Source organism: Papaver somniferum, chromosome 1 (assembly GCF_003573695.1).
Source record: "Papaver somniferum cultivar HN1 chromosome 1, ASM357369v1, whole genome shotgun sequence".
Classification (NCBI taxonomy): Eukaryota; Viridiplantae; Streptophyta; class Magnoliopsida; order Ranunculales; family Papaveraceae; genus Papaver; species Papaver somniferum.
The window spans coordinates 74114405-74133765 of NC_039358.1; positions in this window are offsets into that span (position 1 = coordinate 74114405).

Here is a 19361-nt window from a genome sequence, read left to right on the forward strand (position 1 = left end):
TTTGATCCCATACTTCATCTCTTTCAACTTTATTATCTTCTTACCTAGCCAAATCTTTCTATGTGGCCAACAAATTATTTACCCTCATGGTTATATTATTTACGTCGTAGTAAATTTACAGTTTCACTTGTAGCTTTTAATTTATTTTATGTCTATTTTATTTGATAAATCAATGAACTAACAAAGCAAGGCAAAACAAAACAAAACAAGAAAATACCTACATGAAAGACTTAATCGAGGTGAACATATAGCAAACTCTGGATTCAATTTTTAATCACTAGACGTATTTCAATATGAAATTAGAATGTGATAAAGTCAGATTGATTCATCAATAATTTATTTAGAGGAGCAAATTCGAAGGCTCCTAACCCAAATTTCATGAATCAAAAGAAAACAAAAAAAAAACAAAAAAAATGTGTGCCATCAATATTGAAACTTCTTTGTCTTAAAATGGAAAATGGTGTATTTCGATTTAATTTATTCCATGTTTTTCCTTGAGAAATCTACTATATATATATATATATTTTTTCTATTCGTTCTTGGTAAATATGGTTATGGACCAGCTTAATTTTCAATAATAGAGAACACCCCCTGATAATTTTAAAAATCCCACTAAAAGTTCATCCACGACATGTGCAGCTTTACATTACACTGATTTTTCTCTTAACTTCCCAAAACGTAATAGTTGAAGGTCAAATACAATTTCGACTAGGATGGAATTGGGTAAAAGTAGGAAGCCATTTTGTTGGTATCTTGATTTGATCTTAGCTATAAAGTAGAGTTCTAGCTACTACAGTATTTGTATGGATACCTGTGGCACTTGAGTCGAGTTCTAACTAATGTTTGTACGGATAATTGTGGCACTTACCTACTCAAATGGCTCACATACGCAAACGGTCACGTGTTTAGGTAACACTTTTGTTATAGGGAGGGGGCTTTTGGATATAGGGAGTGGAAGAATCAGAGTTAACTCACTGATTCATATATGAGTTAGATATTAACTTGTTTTTGACAAAACTATCCTTAAAACTTGACTCATCTAACCAACTACTATTTAAGCTAGTTTTGGTTATTCTCAGCAACCAAAACATAAAATCCAATTATATTTAGAGCTCCTTCGTAAAATCATCTAGGTGTTGCAGAATTTAATCCACTAAAATGGGTATTATTAATCTTATCCTCTAAAAATACCATTTCCAAATTCAAACCTAAGAGAAACAACTGAAACAATTATTAATCTTATCCCTAAATGTATATGAGTTTAATAGAAATATAGATTCTCCCACCCCATAAGAGCATGATTCTCTTGTTTTTATGTGGTACATAACTACAAATGAATAAAAATCAATATGCATGACCTTGGTTCGTTCAAATCAGAGGCAGTGAAAAGAAACATTCACATCCACATTTCAAAACGTGAATACGTGATTTCTCTACAAGAGAAGTGCCGGTGAAAACTAGCAGTTCACCTCCACCCAAGTTACACTGATACACGCCATTTCACTTCCACTCAAATGGCGGTGAAATACAATATTTCATCGTTTTCTTTCATCTTTGATTGCTTCAGCTAGTCTTACTAATGTTGATAAGGTTGTCCCATTTGCAACTTTCTCACCCAATGAATAAACCCATCCTACGTCCCTACAACCAATTGCATCTCCAAGCTGGCACCACCAATATTCAAGAGTCGTAAGTACCAAAAGTGTATAGCGTGTTACGTGTAAGAAGCAACCTATAAAAGATCATGGTAAGGGTGAAATGCTGCCACAGGAGCCATCTTTCTGTGGTCATGTTGACAAAATTGTGGCAATTATCGATTAACCCGGGAAAAAATGAACTTTGAAATTATAGTAGCCGAAAACAAAGATGGGGAGAAACTAGGATAATTTATTCCAATTTGTTAACGACTTGTGTTTGTAAAGAGTGATCAGTTGGGGGCGTTGAATATTGTTATATATTTTCTGATATTAATAATGCGAAACTGATCAGATTCCAGGGTAAATTTTCAATGAAGGTTGCTTAAGTTATAGTCTTAACTCATTTTATTTCTAAATTAATTTATGTTGTTAGGAATTAATATGTTCACTGTCACTAAAATGGCAGTGAAATGTTCTATAACGCCGACACCCAAGTTGTAGTGCAATGTTGCATTTCACCATGATATATACGGTTGAGAATTTTGGTATTAACGTTCTGTATTGTGGTGAACGAGAATGTTTCATTTTTCTTCAAGTGGTATGACCAAATCAATGCTTTATCGACTGTTCTTTTGTTCCATTTCCGTCATAAAAAAGAGAAACTCATGATTTAATTACTTGGATACTTAAAATTAATTGGTTCCAACAAACTCTGGCACACTTAAAGACAGATATTCTGATCTCCTTGGCATCGAGAATTGGTTCCTAACTTCATATAGTCTAGATATTCACCAATCATTACCTTCATACCTTTTTCGAAGACATAGTTTCGGTGATGAAACATGCAAAATCACGATGGTTTTACATTAGATGAATTATACATGAAACTAGGATTTGGGTTGGGTTCTTCTTCACGGTTAGTTGGAAGAAGAAGTAAAGAAGGAATTATCTTGAAACAAAGGTTTTATGGGAGGGTAGTTTTGCTCAACTCATGAGGAAATATTGAACAGGTCGTACCAGGTGAGTTGAGTACGAGTTTTCCACTCCCTTGATCCAAAAGCCCCCTCCCTATAACAAAAGTGTTTAGGTAACGAGCATGAATTTGTTGTTCTAAAAATCCTTACTTACCTAATTGTTTTCCCTCTCACATGTGATTGCCATGACCACCTTTGTCTAAGTTCATCTTAATTTGGGAATATGAGATTAGTACAAAAATCAAAAGTGTACCTTCCCGCTATAATTTTTCTTATTTATTTATTTATTTATTTAATTAATTAAACAACAATCATCTATTTAATTAATTAAACAACAATATCTATTAGTCCTCCAGAAAAGTTAATTATATCCAGGTCTTTACTATTAGAAAAATCATACTTCTATGTTTTTTTCCGCAACAAAAACATTAACTTTAATATATAAACTTATTAGATATAAATAAAGTAAAAACCCAAAAATAGACCAAATTAATCAAGGAACTAGTTTCATCACGTAGCTAAAAAAAATAACTCAAATAGATTACATAAAAAGTTGTCCTCAATTGGACATTACAGTACCCAAAATTACTCCTTTCAGTGCTTGTGAATTTTCGCACCAATGGTAAGCTTGACTTTTCATATGTTGTATAACCCGCTTGCATCGAAAGTAGAAAATTTGAAGATTAACTTATTTCCAGGGATGAAGCTAGAGTGTATATGCTATGTGGTCAAATAAAGTTTTTTCTAATGACACTCGCAAAAAGGATAAAATTTGATCATATTTAATTAAGAAAAATCATTTTCAAAGTCTACGTACGATTTTGATCTCTTTCCATCCAAAATATAACTAATGATGTACTAAAAACTAACTGTTCGATGGTGTCAGTGAAATTTAGTTTCAATGAGGAAGTGTCGAACTCAAATGTTTGAGGGTTTACGACGAGTATTTTCACCCACAACCCACTAAAATTACATAGAGCTCAACCCCTTTCTTACTGATATTCCAATTGTAGTGGGTGCAAGCGACCCCACTTGCACCATCTCCCTCCGTCCCTGCTTATTTCTATGCTTCTAGATTGTCCATGAAATGGATGCTGGAAGGGATCTTCCACAACATTTGACCCGCTACAGAGATGTTTTTAATCCTCCAACCTTTAACGATACAATCTTGCATCACCCACTTTAAGTTCATATACGACAGAAAATAAATCCAAATACTAGATGAAACGGTATAATGGAGAAGAAGTGTGTAGCGGATTTTTCCCCTTTTCAATAGAGAAAACTACGAATAACTACTAATGCACCTTTCTTGTAGAGAGTGTCCATTACAGATATTTTCTTAAGATAAACCTACCAGAGAAAGAAACCAATTTTGTAGGGACAAAATCTTGACCAAATACTTAAGTTTTTCAAAATTTGGTAGTTTTTTTTAAACTACATATAATCGGATTTGACTGAGAAGTTTCCTGACTTATCAAGAGACCAAACTAAAGGGTCTTCGTCTAAATTCAGGAAAATGCTCTCATGACAATAATTAAAAAAAACTACTTTCATAATTTGGTTGTTGTTTAGTCTTCTTACAAAACCTAGGTTCCAAGGCGCACCATTTGATATCAAATATACACATTTAATGATTGTCCAGTTCTTCGCCGATGAAATGACATAAATTAATGGGTATTTCAAACTAAAAGCTTGATCTCCCGCCCAACTGTCTTTCAAAAATCCTTTGGTGTTGTCCTTTCTCATTTTCAGTTTTGCATGAGTTCAAAAGAGAGAGAATACCTTTCCCACATTTGTTAACTTTTGGATTCTTTGTATCTGTTAGATTGTGCCACATTTATTTAAAGACAATCACATTTCTCCATAAGATAGATTTCTTATCGCTAAAGCGCTAACCTCGTTAAAAGACTAAAGTTCTATTCAGCTTCAATGATTTAAGACCAGACCAAAATTTTCTTAGAATACTTGATAAGAAACTCATTGCAAGAGTTGAATTATTGTAATGGCCCGACCCTCCAACGATATTATCCCCGCTTAGCCATTACGGTTATCCGGCAGCGTGGGGTTTTTGACGGGCACCACAACGGTCATCCAGTAGCAGCTTCCCAGGAGGTCACCCATTCCTGGATTACTCTCTTCCAATCGCACTTAACTACATACTTTTCTGCCAACTCTGGAACCAATTGTGCTGAAAAGGGATCGATGTTAAGAAAGACAAACCATTACTTATATTTCATTTTCGAACCCTATACGTCGATTCGGGGTATTACCAATACCACCACCATAAGTTGGAGTCGTCAGTAGCTCCGGAATATATATACACATGCCCATATCTCCGACGCTCCCTGCCACTCATGTGACCAGTATATGATATATCCCGTACAGTGTACTCTCCCACCCTCGATAGTTGACCTGCCGTCAGATCTGATACCATTTGTATTGAACCGACTCTCCACTGATATTGTCCCCGCTTAACCATTAATTGTGGTTATCCGGCAATGTGAGATTTTCAACGGGCAATGATGTGATCATCCAGCAGCAGCTTCCCAGGAGGTCACCTACCTCTGGATTACTCCCTTTCAAGTACGCTTAACTGCAGAGTTTTCTACCAACTTTAGAACCAATTATGCTGAAAAGGACTCGGTGTTAGGTCACCTACCTCTGGATTACTTATATTCCCTTCGACGAACCCTACCTTCCTACACTTACCCACTTTATTGATACTACATATCCTCAACGAAAACAGTCTGCTTTTGTATTTCTCAATGACACCCTCTCATTTTTGCTCATCAACTGAATTTTTCCCGAGCAGAAAACTTGAATAACTAGAAGGAAGTAATTCAGTCTTATAACCCATCATTGCTGAAATAGCTTCCAAATTACTTGTTCCTGCAATACATAAAAGACTGCATTTTGCAAGTTATTTACAGACCTGATACCATTTCGAAACCCATGCGATAATATCCTAAGGTGGTTCACTTTCTCGATTGAGTCTTTTAAGAACCTAAAGTATCATCAGCATAATGAAGATGACTTATTTTGATTTCATTTGTATTCATTTCGAACCTCCTAAATTACCGGATTCGTGGCCATCTTGGGCAAAGAAGATTTAAAGCTTCCGAGAAAATAAGAAACAAAAAAAAGGGTCACTTTGAGTTAAACCTTTCCGTGTGGAAAGTTTCTTATGCACTAATCCGTTGATAAGAACTGAACTCAGGGGGTTGGAAATGCATCCTTGAACCCATTCTACCATTGTTTACAAAATCCCATTGTTGCGAGAAATTCGTCAACAAAACTCCCGTAAAACATGATAAAAATCTTTCTCAAAGTCGATTTCATAAATACAACAAGAGCGCCACTTTTGATTCTCGAATCCATGCATTCATTGGCTAGTAACGCACTACCAACGATTTCTCTCTATTCAAAGAGCCGACTTCTGTCGAGAAATTACAGAGGGAAGGACCCGTTTCAATCTCTCTGCCAATACTTTATTGATTATTTTGTAAAATCTGTTATTTGTCAAAAATATTTTATCTCTTCGTATCACTGGTTTCCTCAGAATCAAAGAAAGAAATGAGTTTTTAAAACACCAACTTAAAATGCCCCAAATATTGAAATCTCTTACTACTTTCAAGATGTTGACTCTCAAAAAATGCTAACATTTTCTTATGATCGTTAATTTGATCTGTCTGGGGTAGGAGTTTTATCTTGACCTAAATATATTAGGGACACTAGATATACATCCTCTAGAAGCTGAAGCTGAATCTGAATAAAGTTAAGAGAAAAAATTATACTTCTTTTCCCTTTACCACTTTACAAGCTTATCAACCTTAGTATTAGTACTCCTAGTTACATGAACTATGTTAGGCCAAACATTATGGTATGGCCGTTTTGCTTAGGTATAGCTTAATTAAAAGATAGCTAAGCAAAAAAAATTAGTATGGGTCTTCTTTTTCTCCTAGCTTATATGAGAGAAAACTGAGTTTACATCCATAAGATTTTTGGGTCCACAAAAAATAAAGCAGAACTAGAGATTTTAATTATGAGCCCTAAAAAATACTTTACGAAATCTCAGTTTCCATAAAGTAGTTTTTTAAACTCATCGCTTAGCTTAAGATTGATTCAGATGTAATCCACTATTTGGCGAAGCGAATGGCTTTTGTCACATTAGAGCCAAGCGAAACCCTGTAGTACTTCGCTTTTTCTATAAGCTATAGCTAAGGGAAATAGCATACCGTAGTACTGGGCCTTATAATTTTCTAAGACACTAAGTGTTTTCATATAGAATTTTTTTTGCTCTCCATGAGCAACTTGATCTGGCCCTTAATGGATTGGGATACTCGTTTGCAATCACTTTGGGTGTGTCTAAAGTTTTCCATCACACTGTAACAACAATGTTCGGTCGAACTCGCAAGTTTTACTACATCAGGCTTGTTGTCAACGTTAGATGCACAAAACTATATCTTGATTTTAAGTTTACTAAAGCTAGGTCTCAGATTAGGATTATAAGATGCTACTTGAGTATCAAACATCACTGAGTAACCCTCGAAGATTGAAGACTAAAGATCACACGAAGACATTTGGAGAACTTCACCAACAAAGAGGTATGTGAAGACCGAACCATTCTATTTATTCACGGCAATACCATTCTATCTATAGGAGACTATATCGTATGACTTTTAATATATTTAACATTGCAAATAAGAATTTTTGAGTCAATCTTGTCTTGTTAAACATCACGAAATATGGTTCAAGCAATCGATGTTCATAGGTCTTTAACAATCTTGGTTCAAAACAATTTATTGTTCAACAATTATCTTTGTTTTAAATGGATTATTTGGAAATTTCCCAAGCATATGATATTTTATATCTATGGAAATTGGGAATGTTTAAAAACATGAAAAGAGAGTTTTCATAACCACTAAAGTTTAGACACGGAGTAGGTACGCATACCCAGTACGTGTACCCTAGACATCTGACTTCCGAGCATAGGTAGGTACGCATACCCATTACGTGTAGTTCTGAAATTCGTTAAAGGGAGAGGTATGCATACCCAGCATGCGTACCTCAAGGGCCTAAGTGCGTGAATAGCTTAAGGGTACACATACATGGTACGCATACCTTAGCTCCCTGAAAATTCATGAACTGGTTCATAAATACGTGTACCCCTACACATACCTACCTAGTACGAATTAAGAATAGGCCATAAACTATTTTCACAAATATGTTTGGCATTGATACAACTCTCATGAACACCTCTAAATCATCTTTGATCACCAAATAACTTTGTGTATGTGTATCATGATTCAAATCTTAAGTGTTAAATGAACACGATTATGCTTATACGTTCATAAGGCATACTTGCCATGAACTATCATCATACACGGTTCCGGTACCCTGGACCACAGTGTATATTCTTCTATGCAATTTCAAGACAAATGTCTCACATCTTACATGAACTCTTAACAAGAGTTTCATCTAAACATATAAAGTGTTTGCTTGAATTCTAAGCAACCTCTAGTCTTGAAATTCTATAGATAGAGAGACTCAAACAACTGGGAATTTCAATCCATGACACTTCCATGTCTTAGTTGTATGCTAGAGTCATCACTTATTAACCTAGGTTTCCTATGAGAAACATGATTAAGTTTACGACTTAAAGACTTCATTTGGGATTCGTGAAGCAAGGTCCGACTATCTTTACCTTGATAGTTCGTGCATCCTTATCTTGTTATTTCTGTTTGCCGAGGTTTTCGTCAATCTCATTCAGGATCGAGATAAATAGAAATTACATAGTTCTCGTCGTCTCATACTTTGTGATTCCTCAAGATAGATATCTCAAACTCTTTTTTATTGCTCGGTTTAATATTATTCTTGAGAGGTGGTTAATAATCCAGGATTCTCTGCTAACTAAGTGTAAGTATTCTGGATATGTGAGGTTTACTAGATTTTTCGATCTAAATGAGAATCAAATAGGCTCATATGTTAGAGGCAGATTGGTATCGAAAGTCTTCATTGAGGTTGAAGTAACTTATAGTCTATGAAGAACATAATATAAGGGAATCCATTGTGTAGATTCTTACGAGGTTCAAGAGACGAGCACAGTTGCAGCTGAATTGCTTGGAGGGTGAATTCAGTCTTAACTACTACATTCCAGTCTGAAGTCTGATAGTAAGCTAGTGTCTGTAGCGGCTTAATACAATTTGGTGCTCAAATATGGATGAGGTATCGGGGTTTATGCAGGTGAAGTTTCCTCTTGAACAAAACTTCCAGTGTCTTGTGTTTTTCCATTTCCGCATTGTATTGTTTTATCTTTATAATAATAATAGCACAAGTAGTACGTAACTAATCCTATAAGATAAGTCCATACTAATTGTGATCAATTATGATACTCGTTCTTGTAGAATTCGTATCTTGGAATATAAATAAAAACTTTCATAATTGGCAGAGTTCTGATCCTTCTTATTTAGATACAAGTAGATTGATCTTGGGTATTAATTAGTGAGAACATCCAAGTACTCTTCTATACAATCAGGTTCACAGAATTTATTGTGTCAAACATTCTGATTGTGGAGTAGAAAGAGATATAAACTTTATATACTTATTGTTTAGGGATATTTAATTAGAACTACTTGCGATTGTATGTTTTTTCCATAATGGTTGTCGACCAAAAAAGTTGGTAGTGTACATGGTACCCTCTCATTTTCACAAACTGCTTGATCCACCGTAATTGCTAATGCATAGTCTGCATTATTGGTGAAACTTGGATAAAATTGAATGCGCGAATACCATCCTCTAACATAAGTCAAACTTATAGAAGAGAAATTGATTGAAACTAAGTAAACATAAAATGAGATTTATATCCGTGTAGGTGTCTAATAAATTATATAGTACTTACCCGCGTTCAGTCCGAAATTTCATGGATTGTTCAGAAGATACTCGTGTCCAATCCATTTCTACAAAGTTCGGGTATATAATCAATAACATTGGATCAGGAACAAGGACAGGCCAGGTGGATTGGATGGACTATGCTCGCCCCTAAGTTGGTAAGATTTTGAAGACTACTCTCATATTTTTGAGGAATACTTGAATATGAAAAATCAGGTTATCTTGAAGTAACTTTTGGAAGTCGTTATCCATATATTGATGTTGATACCTAAAATTCCCTTATGTTATTAGGAGTTAAACTTAGTACGAGGGTTGTTCCATAGACATGGCTCTTTTTGACAAAGTTTGACATGCTTATGTCGACCGTTGGATGATGATAAAAAAAGATGGAAACACGACAGAGATTATACTTTAATAATATTGGTTTTCTGGGTATTGGCGCAATCCATAAAAGATAAATATTTGGTGTATTAGGCTCTCTTCTTTCTTCTTCTCTCAAGTCTCTACCACCTTTCTCTCCGATTCTTCAATGAGATATCAAAATAATGTCCCAAATTTCTTTAGCATACTTGAACATGAACAAAATACGCCGAAAGAATCTTTATCTAAGAACCAAAAGATAAAAATATTTTTTTTAATGAATGAAACGGTTTCGTTATAAATATATCTAGATTTCTTGAATATATGAAATTGTAGGATGAATGTTTCTTGCATACTAAGAATTCAATATAGCAATTTGCAAGTTTTTACTAGAGATATAATCGATTGGGTCTGTGAACCTAAATTTTGGTTTGAAAGATTGAAAACCAAAACATTTTAACGTTGCAAACTCGATTTTGATCTCTAGGGTTTGAGGACAGGTTGTATGAAGTTTTGGTATTTTTGTTACTTAATCAAAGTTACTCATCATGACTTAACAAAAGTATATATATGTCAACTGGATTCATGTTGTTTGTTGAACTTCGTAGAGGTTAATAAACTTCAATTTTGGTATTCTTAGTATTCAAAAATTCAAACCTGGAGAATTAAACCTGAACCATGCTTTAAAAAATAAAATAAAGCTAAAAATCGCAAACCTTAAACTCACGAACATCTAAGATAATTAAAATCACGAACATCTAAGATAACAAAATAATATTTCATTATAATTACGTTACAGTAATAATGAGGAAACCAAATCGTCATTGCGTAGGGGAAAAAAGTTAGGAGAGAAGAAACGCAAAAAAAACAAAAACGGATAACTATTGAAAACATTGGGGGTACCAAAATACACCACCAACTTTTTCTTAGGCAACCTGTATGGACAAACTTAAATAAAATTCTGAGAGTTCAACTTAATGAATCTGAATCAAGGAATAATATCTAGAATAATATCTCTTTCTCTCATAATCAAAAAATTTACATAGACTAGTATGTGAACCTGATTTACGTGTGAGAGTACTTGGGTGAGTCCAAAGATCAATTTCCAAGTATTCAATCAATTCATATCCAATAAACAAGGATGGATGTATCTACTTTGATTGATTTACGTACAACCTGTGATATTTCAGTTATAAAGATAAACAATATAATGCGGGAAAAAATAACACATACACCAAAATTTTTGTTACCGAGGAAACCGCAAATGCAGAAAAATCTCGGGACCTAGTTCAGATTGAACACCAAACTGTATTAAGCCGCTACAGACACTAGACTACTACCAATTAGATTCAAACTGGATTGTAGTTGAGACCGAATTAAACCCTCACAACAATTCAGTTACAGTCGTGCTCCTTACGCCTCTTGAATCCCAGCAGGACTCTGCGCAAATGATTCCCTTAGCTGATGTCCTTTACAACCTAATTAAGAGTTGCTTCAACTCAATTGAAGACTTTAAACCAATCTTCCTCCCACAGATAAGTCTATTTGCGTGATATTTCTTTTTGATCGCACATCAAGGTGCGACTGGAAATCGATAACAATAGACAAAGTCTAGCTAACCTCAAAATCCAGACTTATGCTTCCCAAAGAGCAGCCTAGATTATTATTCACCTCACAAGTATTAAACTTGTGTAATGAACAAAGTCTGAGACGAATAGAACTTTGATAATTTCTATCTATCTTGATTAATGGAGCAAGCTCAACAATCAATCAAGATTAGGATACTCGGGCTATCAAGATAAAAGATAGTTGGACTTGGCTTCATGAATCCCTATGAAGTATTCTTAGTCGCTAAACCCTGAAAAGGTTTTAGGAAAAGGATGACTCTAGTTTACAACTAGGACACACAAAAGTAGTGTCGGGATTCAAAGATCCCAGTTGCTTGAGGTTCCTCTTATATAGACTTTCAAAGCATAAGTTGCTTTAGGTTTAAGCTGAGATAGCTTTGGAACCAAGCAAAAATATCCACCGTTAGATGAATATATTAACATAACAAGATATACACTCTGGTTAGGATGAACCGTGTACAAAGACAACGTTCATGAATGGTTAGCCGAAACTAGCCAATTGAACTATAAGCTTGAGCATTTTCATATATCACTTAAGACTTTAATCTTGAGTCATAATCATGTGATCAAATATATTTGTAGTGTTTTTAGAGATTCTTCAAATGCTAATTATCTCACACAAATAATTTTATGTGCATTTGAACTTATTCGACATGGAAAATACGTGTACTTAAACCTTGTTCATGAACATATTTGTCATGGTACGTTTACCGGGTATGTGTACCCTTAAGACAAATTAGAGTTCCGGAACATACATAACTTTTGCGGTATGTGTATCGGGTATGGATACCACACCGGTTCCAAAATCGACAGTTCTTTTTCAGTACGCGTACTGGTTTGCGTACCCTCCAGGGTTCACGAGTTCACAAATTTTTTAAGGTATGCATACTGGTATGCGTACCAAAAAGTTGTTGTCGACATATAGCTACTCTGGTATGTGTACTAGGTACATGTACTACGGTTACGGACCTATAACAGTTTTCCCAGTTCGTAAGACTGGTATGCATATTGTCTTGTATCCAAAGATAAGTGTAGTTCTATATTTCTCTCTAGATCAATTTGAAACATTCCCGAATAACATCAATGATACATATCATTGTTCCAGACTATTTTCAAATGATAATCTTAAATCATAATTTAGATTACGAACAATAAATTGTCCTTAACCGAAATTCATCAAGTATGAACAAATGTTCATTAAGCTTAGTCATATATATTTCGAGGACTAATTACAAGATAAACTTGACTCGAAATTCTTGATATGATTATGATAGTATAATTAGTTACGCGATAACGTCTCATAAACAGAAAGATGAATATAACTTGAGAAGTAGGTGGTTCAGTCTTCACTTACCTTTTGTTGAAGAATTCTCCAAAAGCTTTGGCTGATCTTCGCCTTCAAACGGTAAAACGCAATGATGACTGTCGTGATGTCCGTTTCTCAACTACACTTCTATAATAATCCGAGACTTAACTAATTTTATACTAGAAATCAAGATATTGTTTTGACAACTAAATTTGACAACAAGCTTGAAATAGCAACAATTGTGAGTTCGACCGAGCAATGCTCTAACAACTATGACAGGTCATTCTCTAACCCAGATAACCCATATTATAAAGGAGTAATCTCAATCGTGTTTATTTCGTCATATGACGCTCGATATTAGCCTGTCAAGCCTTGTTAAAAGTAGTCTAATTTGATAGTCAATTTTCACATTAGATTCAGTTAGTTTGAGAATATTAATATTTATAGCGCATAAAATAAAATCGCCTAGGTCGAAGAAAAAAATCATCTTTAAACCTCAATCTCATTTTCGTATTTGAAGAACAATACAAAGGTTCTGCTAGGTTTTTATTTTTCTAGTCGAACCTCAATCTGTTTTTCTTATGCAACGAACACCACTGAGTCTCGACTTTGAATAAGTTTTTTTTTTTTTGTAGCCGAATAATGTCAAGAAAAATTCATCCCCGAACTTCAATCTATTCTTCGTACATGACAACACGACAAATTAGCTAGGATAATTATTTTTTCCTACTGACGACTAAATCATTTAAGGTTCCGGGAAAAGTGGAAACTAGTTTGGGTATTTTTATTTTCAATTACACTAAGTTTTCAAATTAAAGGGTAACTTTGTTATTTATTACCTCTACTAGGACGCCACTTATTTCGGTATACTAGCGGAATGACATAGTATTTCCAAAAATCGAGAGTAATCCCTCGAAAATTTATGCTTTTGCCTGTTGAAGGAGTTCCGGTTATCACAGTATGGATTCCACGATGTGAAAACTACAGGGAAACCCATTCTCCCAGATCTTTCCAATGTGAAACCCATGCACCCAAAACTAAAGGCGCGCACCCATTTTCTGGAAGAAAATTATTCTCAGACCCATAATTTATAAAATTCGGTTGTCGTTCTTTTTTCTTCTTCATCATCTTCAATTATTTTTAACTCAGATAAGGAAATCGAAGAATTTAGACAACGAAGATTCTAGGGAGAGTTTTCTATTATGATTTTGGTTGAATCAAAGAAGAAACTGAGATTCGGGTTTTTTCAATCAGATGGAAGGTTGTTGTTCAAGAAGAGGAAAGGGGATCTGTGAGATTTTGAAATCGAAGCAGATGAGAAGAAATTGCTGATTTTGAATTGCGAAAAATGGATTGTAGTCTGTGTGTTGATTGGAAAGGAAGAGGAATTCGAAGGTGGGTCTGTGATGTTGAGAAGATTTAAGAACTTGGGTTGTCTTTGATTCCAAGATGGCAGCAGATGGTCTTGAAATTGTGATGTGAGTTCAACACAGGAAGATGCAGAAATTGGTTGGTCGATTCAGAAGTTTGACAGTGGTTCCGTCGTCGTATGTGAAGGTATCAATAGAAGGTTTAAGAGATGGAAGTTTTGGCCGATGGAGATAAGGAAGAAAACGAGTTGCTGTCATCGATTTGGGTGAGTAATTGAGGAGGTTAAGACAATGAATGTGAAGCGGAGAAGAAAATGAAGATGTGTTTTTATCGAATTTGGCTTCACAACAAGGATTGATAGTGAACAGTTTCAGAAGCTAGATCATCCAGGGAAGAGAGGCAAGTTGTTTTTGTTGTTAACTTCAGTGAATAAAGTGCATTTTGATGAATGTATGAGGTTTATGTGAATTTTTAGGACAGTGGGTTTGTCTCTAATCCACATTTTCTGGTAAGAAATTAATTCTGGTAGTTTCCAAGATGCATCCATTACACAATCCGTCACCAACTCAAAACTGCACACAAGGTGCTTGGCTAAATGCCTGAATGACCGGCCAGTTCTTGTTGCCACCTTTTAACTTTAGAGTGGTGAGTCTTTGCACAGGTTTTGGAGAGGATTTAAAGTGGTGTCTGAGTCCGTTTAGAAGATTTGTAGCTTATGAATACATGAGTATTTGGCTCTGGTATTTGACGAGAAAACAAGGAAGAAAGGTGGGTCAGTTTGCCATATTTTCTTGACCCTGTAACAAAGGTTTGCTGCCGGTTTCAATGGGTTCATTGGTTGTTTTTCAAGTGGCAGTGGAAAATAGTTGTTGTGGATGCTTTTGTTTTGTTGTTTTTTTCAGAATTGTTATGGTACTTTATAGTTTTAGTCGTTTTTGAGAGGTGTTGGTGTTGTTGGTTGGGAAGCCACATATGTATTTGGTCATATTGGTACTGATATTTGGTCATAATGGTCGAATAATTTGTTATGCAGCTATGAAAATGGTTGCATAACCTGTTATGCATCTACAAAAGTTGTTGCATAACTTGTTATGCAGTCCAGAAAACGGTTGCATAACACGTTATGCAGCTACTTTTTTCTTAGTATTGAAACCAACAAAAAATAAAGTTGCATAACTTTTCATGCACCTACAATAATATCTACATAACATGTTATGCAGTCGTGAAAATAGATGCATAACCTGTTATGCATCCGAAAATATGACTGCATAATGAATTATGCATCGATAAAATTGTTGCACAATCTTTTATGCATCGAGAAAATAAATGCATAATCTTATTTGCATCCGTAAATATGGATGCATACTGCATTATGCATCAATTTTTTTATGTACGCACTAAAATCAACCAAAACAATGCTTACATAACTTATTATAGATGCATAACTTTGTTATGCAGATGCATAATTTGTTATGCAGTCGAGAAAATGGTTGCATAATTCGTTATGCGTCTTCAGAATGTGTTATGTATTTTTTTTGGTGGCCACATAATGGTTATGTATCAAGTTTTCGAAAATTTTACATAAATTGGTGATCACCTCTGATTCTTTTGTGAAAAACAAAAATTTGATATTCTTGTTTGTGCTCGTTGCGTAGCTCTCTTAAAAAGATTTCCAACGATATAAAATTTGTAAAATTCCAAGGCGCGGATTTTTAGATATGTAATGTCCAAGTTGTGTTGCCAATTATACCCTGGAAAAATTAGGGTGCATAACGAGTTATCCCTGAAAAAATAGTACGCATAACCCGTCATGCGGATGCATAATCCGCCATGCAGACATATTTAATAATTTCATATAATTATGGATGTCACAAAAATAATTATGGGTGTCACTGTACCCAAAATTAATTGTGGGCCTGACAATAAGAATATTTCTTTTTGGGTCTCCCCCTAATTTTCCCTTCCACGATTATGTGGCATTTAATTGGGCTAACCGCTCATGAAAATAGACTGACTTCAGGTTTGTCAGGTCTGGGCCCAATGTAATCTTGCCGAGACCTATGACTACAACATTGAGGGTTCGAATCGTTTGTCCCATCTTTCCATGCCTGTCTATACGGATTCTCCATGCAGGGTCGTCTCATAGTTCTCAGAGGCTCTAGGCAGACTCTAAATTTGGGTTTTTATATGTCGTCGTTACGCCAGAAAAGAATTTTTTTATATAACCTGTAGTTGCACGAAATCCTACACTATACTCCTCATATGATTTCATTGTTGATCAACTCATTTTTAGGTTTACACTCTTAGTTTTATTGATTAATTTTTGAATGTTCTTACAAGAAAGATAAAGAAGTCAAGAATGATCTCTCCTCTGAACTTTCTCTCTCCTATTTACTTGTTTCTTACTCAAAAAAGATCTCCCCTCCTTACGACTCGAATGACTATTTATAAGGAAATACATAGTGGATGACAGCTAATCTATCCTTTATTTTCGGATATGGTTTGCGACATTCTCGCAACCTTACAAATGTTAATTTCGCAAGCTCTCATATTTTCGCAGGACTATCACATCTTTCTCATGATCCTTGTTGACGTCGTTTCCGAAATTGTTCTGCGACGCTATTGTGCTGTACCATTGATAATTTCGTTGAGACATAATTGTTGCGAGATTCTGATCCTACATCTTGCCTCTTCTCATATTTTCTCTACAAAGTAGAGAATGATGTGAGAAATGCCGCAACTGCTTATCTTTTCATATTCCACATTTATCACACGTACTCCCTTTTCCATTTATTTCTTGACACGTCTTCTGTAACCGCTACTTTTCAACCGATCACGTCTCTTCGTCTTAATGGTGTTTATTTCTTCGAGTATTTTTTTTTCCTTTATATACTCTTCTCCCCCCCTTTTTCCACTTTTCTTTTTATTTTCTCTTCTATTTTTATTCTCTCATCTCTGCAACTCTATTATTCTTCTGCAAATTCTGTTGCTGTAATTTTTTATTCCTTCAATCCTTTTACTTTCCATACATTCCCATACTCTATATTCAAACATGGCTCCAAGTGGTCATAGATATGAGAAGAATTTACAAGATGTCCAAAAAGATCTTGCTGATAAAGGTTTTACACTCTCCACCATTCCTTGTGAGAATGCCAAATCAATTCTTTCTGTCAAGCTTTTCTCTAATCAAAATTGTGATGATCAATCAATCATAATTTCGCTAGGCCAGATTCTCGCAGGTCTCCCTATTCTTCTTTATAACCCAGATATTCCTTTATTTTATGAAATTCTCGCTCATTCGGGATTTTCGCGAGCCATCTTCCAACTAAGTGGGGAATGCATCCATCTGATGTTAGAGTTCGCTAATCGTGGTGCTGGTAGAGGATCTCTTTACTCTAAAGAACTTAGGGATCCAAAATTCGCAAACCTAGAGATAGTTGCTGAGAAGTATATAGTGGCGAATTTCTTTGAAAACTACGAACTTATCTCCATGAAGAAAGAGAGTACTCGCTGGGGTATTCGATTAAGAAGGAAAGATAACATTGATGAAACCAAAATTCTTATGCAAGATATTGACTGGCGTTCTGGTAAAAACACAACTCCTCGCCAATCCAAAGATGATAAATGGTGTGTTTTTCCTTTAATGCTAAAAGGACCCTACATTGCTGGATCAAACGTTCTTCCTGCGAATCTCGCTGCATATCAACCTTGGGTTTTCTCTTGGCCCGAGAAGGAGAAAGAGGTATGTTTCTCCCCTTTAACTCATTTTATATTTCTTTATTGATTTTTACTATTCTGTTCGCTAACTCTTGCGACATTCCGCAGATCCAAAAACTAAAGGATAGTTATAGCAGGACTGGGAAATCTAGTACTCTGTTAGCTCTTCGCTCATACACAGATGAGGTAAGAAATTTTCTCTTATGACTTTAAATAGTATTGTTACTTACATGCTTCCATTTCTTATTTCTATCTGTGTGTGAAGATTATTACTGAAGTAGAAGAATCTGCTGATGCTGCGAAGATTGGTGATAAAGGTAAAGGTACTCTTCGCAGGGAAAAATTAACTGGTCCTCCTCCAAAGAAAAGAAAAGTTCGTTCTTCTTCTCCTCAAATGTTCTTCCTAACGAAAATTCCGAAAGTGACAAGGTTGATGAGGATAACGATGATCTTGCTGCAACTGAAGATTCTCCACCTGAATCTTCTATGGCTAAGCTTTCTGGCCTCTTTTCTGATTCTCTACAAGGAATGGGAGATAGCCAATTCGCAAATACCTGCAAATCTCTCGCCACCGTTTGTGATGTCCCTTTACTAGATGGTGATAGCTCTCTTCGTGGAGTTTCTAGATCAGTGACTCCCGACTTCTTGCATTCTCTCAATAGTCTGGTATACTTTTATCTTTTTACTTCTTCATTGTTATAACTCAAAATCTCTTTCTATAATAATATTTTTTATTTCTTTTCGCAGGCTGTAAAAGCTTCTTTTGCTGTTGCCTCAGATCTAGAGAGAAGACGCGAAAATCTTGAAAAGAAGAATCTTCAATTTCGCAAAAAGAATGAAGAATTGGAAGCTGAAGTTAAAGGTCTTCGCTAGATAGACAATTAGAAATTGATTCTTCCTCGTATAAGAACAAAATTTCTAGTCTTCAACAAGCTAATAATCAGCTTTACGGTATGTTACTTTTCTCTTTTCTCTTTATTCATTCATCATGTTGTTTTATCTTATTTAAATGATCCTTTTTGCAGACATTTATGGTCTTTCTGATGAAGCTACCCTTCTTCGCTCATTTCCTAATGCCTTGGATAATGATACCCTTCTTGAACGTCTTAACAATTCCTTAAATAGCTTCTCAAATGATAGAATTTCATCTCTTTCTCTGAATGAACTTAGATCGAAATTTCGCCTCTTAGAAATTGATCATAGATCCAGTTTAGGCTTAGCCAACAGATTTAAGCGTCTCCTTATTGATTCCAAAGAGAAAACCAATGAGTTAAGAACCAAAATTAGCGGTCTCATAGATGATAAGGATTGTATCTCTAATTACGGTGCCAAGGCTTTGGCGAAATTCCAAGAGGCTCTCCTTGAAGTTCAACTTGAGCGAGATGAAGCTAACCGCAAGAATATTGAACTCTGCGAAAGAGAAAATCAAATTTGTTCTCGTCTTCTCATAACTAGTGAGGATGAATTTGTCTGGGCTGCG